The sequence below is a fragment of the Harpegnathos saltator genome, unplaced genomic scaffold (assembly GCF_003227715.2).
Source record: "Harpegnathos saltator strain DR-91 unplaced genomic scaffold, Hsal_v8.6 scaffold456, whole genome shotgun sequence".
NCBI lineage: Eukaryota > Metazoa > Arthropoda > Insecta > Hymenoptera > Formicidae > Harpegnathos > Harpegnathos saltator.
The window spans coordinates 52,608-58,607 of record NW_020230268.1 but is presented as its reverse complement, the minus strand read 5'-3'; the positions used below and the strand labels follow the sequence as shown (position 1 = coordinate 58,607).

Below are 6,000 nucleotides of genomic sequence, written 5' to 3'. Positions count from 1 at the left end.
TTTGAAGATGCGAAATTGCAGGAGTTATTGGATGAAGACCCAACACAAACTCAAAAACAATTGGCAGAAAAGTTGAATGTGAGCCGAGTAGTAATTTGTGAACGATTATAAGCGATGGGAAAGATTCAAAAGATGGGAAGATGGGTGCCACATGAATTGAATGACAGGCAATTGGAAAATCGAAAAATCGTTAGTAAAATGCTGCTTGAAAGGTATGAAAGGAAGTCATTTCTGCATCGAATAGTAACAGGTGATGAAAAATGGATTTATTTCGAAAATCCCAAGCGAAAAAAATCATGGTTATCACCTGGCGAAGGGGGCCCATCGACTGCAAGGCCAAATCGCTTTGGTCGCAAGACCATGCTCTGTGTCTGGTGGGACCAGATTGATGTCGTATATTATGAACTGTTGAAACCTGGAGAAACAGTTAATACTGATCGCTACCAACAACAAATGATCAATTTGAATTGTACATTGATCGAAAAACGTCCACAATACGCTCAAAGACATGATAAGGTGATTTTGCAGCATGACAACGCGCCGTCTCATACAGCAAAACCAGTCAAAGAAGTGTTGAAATCACTTGGATGGGAAGTTTTATTGCACCCGCCGTACTCTCCAGACCTGGCTCCATCCGACTACCACCTTTCGCACCCTTTGGGGCACGCGCTTGCAGAGCAGTACTTCGCCGATTTCGAAGAAGTTAAAAAATGGCTCGATGAATGGTTTAGCTCAAAGGAGAAACAGTTCTTCTGGAATGGTATCCATAAATTGCCTAATAAAGAGATGGGCAAAATGTATAGAATCAAATGGCCAATACTTTGAATAAATATATTTTAACTATCCATTATAAATAACGTGTTTTCTTTAGCGAAAAAACCGGAAAGGAATTACCGACACACCTGGTATGTGTTCTCCATTAGTTTTACATTATTCATTTAGAGCATTCGATCTTTCACGTTTTTATTTTTATTTTTTATTTCAGATTAAAAATGCAGAAATTCTAGATGACAATAAAATTATTCCAGAGGAAATTAGAATTATTGATACAATAGATACCATTGTTGCCGATAATGATAGTTTTATGGTAAAGGATATATTCATTACAAATGTATCTGAAGAAAAATCAGTTAATGAGGAATCCTCTACTGATGTGTCGATGCAAATTGATGAGTTACAGTCGCAGCAAGTAAAACATTGCAAGGAAGATTTTTTTAATGAAAATTGAAAACATACTTGTATTTTAAATGTAAGTCTTTATTAAGAGCATTTCATCATTTTAAATAATAAAAATTACAAATTAAAATTTGTCACAGGATGTTAAACTTTACCTTGAACGAACAAGTGATGGAAAAAGTTATTTTGGGATTTATAACAAACAAGGCTTTGACAACGCTCTAAGGACAGATTTAGCGAAATATATAATAACAGCAGAGTTAGCTGACGATCCGAACAAACGGTGAATATAATGCAATAATTGACTGTTTTAACTATTTTACAAGTACTATTATAACTATGAATATGAACAAAATTAACGATATATATTTTTTACAGAATTACTCCAGACGATTTCAAACGACTTAGTTTACAAATTGTACAACTTTTTCCTTTGGAAATAGTGGTTAGTTTTATTTGCTTTTTAATATAGTTTTGTATTCTTTACTTATGCAACTGTCTATTTTATTTAAAATAGGATACTTGGTACATTCCGAGAAGGAAGTGTATTGGAACTGATCGTGCAGTACAGCCTAGAGGAAAGCTATATAATCAGTACACGAGATTAATATGTAAACTTCGAAGAGCAGAGCTTCATAGTACCAATTTATAAGAAGAAGAGGAAAACACAGATATTTTTCATAACTTTAATGGTATAGAAGCATAATATTTTGATTTTTAAACAATTCTAAAGCACTTTTTACTCCAGTTTGATATTGTGATCACAGCTAATTATATACGATAAGAGATATAAGTTATTATTATATATGGAAATATGTTTAAATATGATATTATAATTATAGGAGCGGGCAGTTCAGAAACGCAGTTAGACAGCTTTCAGTGGTTACGAAGGTGTCTGGAACCACAGAATGAGGCTATAGTAAAATGGAAAGAGACTGCCTCTGTAAGACTGCTAAAACTCAGAAGTACAGAATATAGGCGAAAAAAGGGCAAACAATTTATTAGTGAAATTACTGAATACTTTAATGAATTTCGTGTTTTGCGACAGCCTTGGGGTTATATTTTGGTAAATTGTTACTAGAAATAAAATTATATTATTTTATTTTTAAATTAATATTTTTAAATAATATTGTTTTCCCAATTCCAGTTAGAACAAGATTTCCACTACCTCTACCCAAATTATTCGATGCAACTTCTGTCTAATTGGGAGAAAATTGCTGTAAAAATAAAAAAACTTTTGAAAACTACTATAAAATCCACAACTGTTGAAGGTAATACATTCAAATACTTACATTCAAATACATTCAAATACTTTTCATTTTGCTATCTTCTTTGTACAGGAATAGTAGGAAAGATCAATTTATTTTCAGAGGAAATTGTAAAGGTGTTGCTAGCAATTCCAACACTTTTCTCTCCAACAAATGTTGGAAAGTGGCGTCCTACAGCTGCAGACTTGGGTGCTGTAGATGGGGTAGGTAGGGGTGGTTTCCTGCTACATATCAAAGTAAATAAATGTTTCTGTCTTTGGGAATGTTGAAGTTTAAACCTTTACCGATACAATGTACATATACATAGACTCTATTTTGTAATATTTAGGTCGTTGCACAGAATTAAAAACGCTTTTAAACAATATACCTACATATGAAAAGGAATGAAAGTATAATCTAATAGCTAATAAAAACGATATAAAAATGATGTTTTTCCTATTGAATTAAGGTACTTTCATATCAGAGTTCGACAATCACTTCAACATCTCCTTTTACACATATCATGTAATATTGTAAGAGAAAGAAAAGAGCAGTATAAAAAAATATTTCTAAAATTATATGTGTCAAAATTTCACAAGTTTTCTTTCTTGGGTTTTACGAGACTTGGAAGTGCAAGTAGAACGTATGAGGCAGAAACTCTTTGCTGCTAAGAAACAACTTCAGCCGTTCCCTGTCATAATTGGTGAAAATATAGCAAATATAACGGAATCTTATGTTTATATCGATAATTTTCCATATAAGGTAGAAAGTTCTTTACGTGCAATGTGTGTTTCAAAGCGTATCATGCTTTGCATGCGTCCTATCCCTTTCAAAGTAGCCAACCATGGCTTTTCCTTCAGCAAGTTATTTATCAATTTAAAACTTAATGGGCATGTACCATCTGTAGCAACATTGGTAAATGATTATTTGCAGTTAACAGATGATTAAATTTCTTTAAATTATAAGTTAGCAATAATTTTGCTAGTTATAAATAACTTATAATTTAAAAAATTCTAACTTATAATTTAAATATATAATTTTATTTTAATTTAAATTCCTAACTTATAATTAAAAACATTTTTTTTAAATTACAAGTTAGGAATAATCTTATTTTGCATAGAACTTTCAGTGATAGATATTTTCGAACGTTCAGAAGTAAAATATCAAAATGGTAAAGTGTGTAGAGAAAAATTGTAATTTAACTTTGACTTCTGTCAATGCTCTACAGTTGCATTTAAGTATCGCTCATAAGTTTGATGATATTACTGTATATAAGTGCCAAGTATCCCAATGTTTATCAGACTATAATTCATGGAGAAAATTCCGAAAGCATCTCATATCCTATCATAAATTTCCAGCGAATCCTAAAATTAAAAGTCATATTCAAAGTCGTGGTAATAGAAGTAATAGAGCTAACTTACAAACGTCAGATTCTGTCTGTCATAATGAAGACGTAATTTTCTCTGACTTTGTTAATGAAATATCGGTCTCAAAAGAATCTATCAATGACAAACTTCATAACTGCTTATTACGTTACATTGCAAAATTGTATGCAGATCCAACTTTGCCTCGAAAATATGTTCAAATTGTAATAAATGATACAGCTGCCTTGTTCTTTGATGTTATATCACTTCTGAAGCCTGCTATACGTTTTATATGTAATGAAGCAGAATTTGTTGGGAATATAACTTCAAATATATTCGATTTATTTGATACAGTTCTTAAATTATTTACGAATTTTAATTCTGAATATAATCGTGTGAAAGCTTTGCAGAAAACAAATCATTTTATTAAACCTCAGCCATATATTGTTGGCAATATTGTAAGTGAAAAAAGAGTTAATGGCCGAATCATTAAAGACATAGTTCCCATATACGGTCAGTTCCTACCTCTTTGTATAATTTTGAAAGCATTCTTTAGTCTTCCAGGAGTATTTGACACCGTTTATGATTATATGGTAGATCTAATGCAGGAAACAGCTGTATTATCTAACTTCGTTCAGGGTAAATTGTGGAGAAAAAAGAAAACAGATTATTTTTCTGATAAAATTGTTTTCCCTTTTTTTGTTTATTATGACGACTTTGAAGTAAATAATCCTTTAGGGAGTCATAAAGCAATTCAAAAGATAGGCGGAACCTATATTACTATTCCATGTATACCACCAGAATATCGTCCCACATTGGATGAAATTTTTGTTACTTTATTGTTTCATACATCTGATAGAGCTCATTTTAAAAATGCAGCCATGTTTCGCATATTAATAGATGAAATTAATTTTCTTCAGGACTGTGGTATTGTCTTAAATTTGCCACAAGGTGACCAAAAGATATATTTTGCTCTAGGTTTATTGACTGGGGATAATCTTGGACTCAATACAATATAAGGTTATTCAATGAGTTTTAATGTCACTTATTATTGCCGCTTTTGTATTACAGAAAAAAAAGATTGTGAAAAAGATTGCTTTGTACGAAAAGAGAATTTAAGAAAGAGAGAAAAGTACTTGGACGATATCCGTGATGGTCTATCCAACTCTGGTTTAAATGAATATTCAATTTGGAATGAAGTTAAAGGATTTCATGTTTATGAAAATTTTGCTTCAGACCCTTTGTTACCTGAGATGGCAGAAGGTTGTCTACGATATGGAATGAGCCATTTGTCATATCACTTAATATTCAAGGAGAAACACTTTGGAATTCATGAATTTAATGAAAGAATAAAAACTTTTGATTATTATATAAATGAATTTTCAAACAAACCACCACTTGTAACAGAGGAGGAAGTGAGAAGCAAGCATTTAAACATGTCAGATACTGAAATGATAAATTTTTTTTAACTTTTGGTTTTTTAGTTACAGACTTTGTGCCTTGCGGTAATAAATTGTGGCAGTTTTATATTGTTTTACGTCAAATATTTGATATTGTTGCTGCTACTAACACCCAGAATGAAATATCGATATTGTTAGAACAACTCATTTTTGAACACCATACATTGTACCAGGAGCTCTTTAAAGATAAATTAAAACCGAAACATCATATTATGCTACACTTTCCTATGATGCTTGTAATGTCAGGACCGTTAGTTTTGTTTAGTACAATGAGACAAGAATCTAAGAATAGGCTTAACAAAATTCGCGCGAATGCCACATATTCCAGAAGAAATATTACTTCTACATTAGCGTTCAAGGAATTTTTGCAAATGTGTTATAGATTAGTAAGTCAACTCGGATTTAGACAGAAATTTGAAATGGGACCAGGGAACATTTCAGACGAATTGCCTGAAAATGAAAATTTAGATTATTCATGTATTCCTGTCGATTTTAAAGTAGCTTGCATAGAGGTTCCATGGGTTAATTACAAAGGAACAAGATATAGAATTGGTGCATGTGTTGTTCCTGGGATAGATCATTTTGAATTGCCTATCTTTGGTGAGATTCAAAGAATATATTGCACGGAGAATTTTAAAGTTTGCCTTATATGTTTTACCTTTAAAACAATTGGCTTTGATCCGCATGTGCATACATATGATGTTGAAATGAGTGTTCAAATTTCTTGTATTAATATTGATGATTTGTTTCATC

General features: G+C 31.7%; 1 long non-coding RNA gene and 1 pseudogene across 1 annotated transcript; both read left to right on the top strand.

Moving 5' to 3' along the window:
• Positions 1-1,317: 1,317 nt before the first annotated feature.
• LOC112589290 (uncharacterized) lies at positions 1,318-2,226 on the top strand. Its single transcript, XR_003113428.1, has 4 exons — positions 1,318-1,459; positions 1,555-1,621; positions 1,694-1,868; positions 2,019-2,226. It is a non-coding gene; the product is annotated as an uncharacterized LOC112589290 (long non-coding RNA).
• Positions 2,227-4,135: 1,909 nt separating this feature from the next.
• Positions 4,136-5,949, top strand: LOC112589286 (uncharacterized; annotated as a pseudogene).
• Positions 5,950-6,000: the final 51 nt, after the last annotated feature.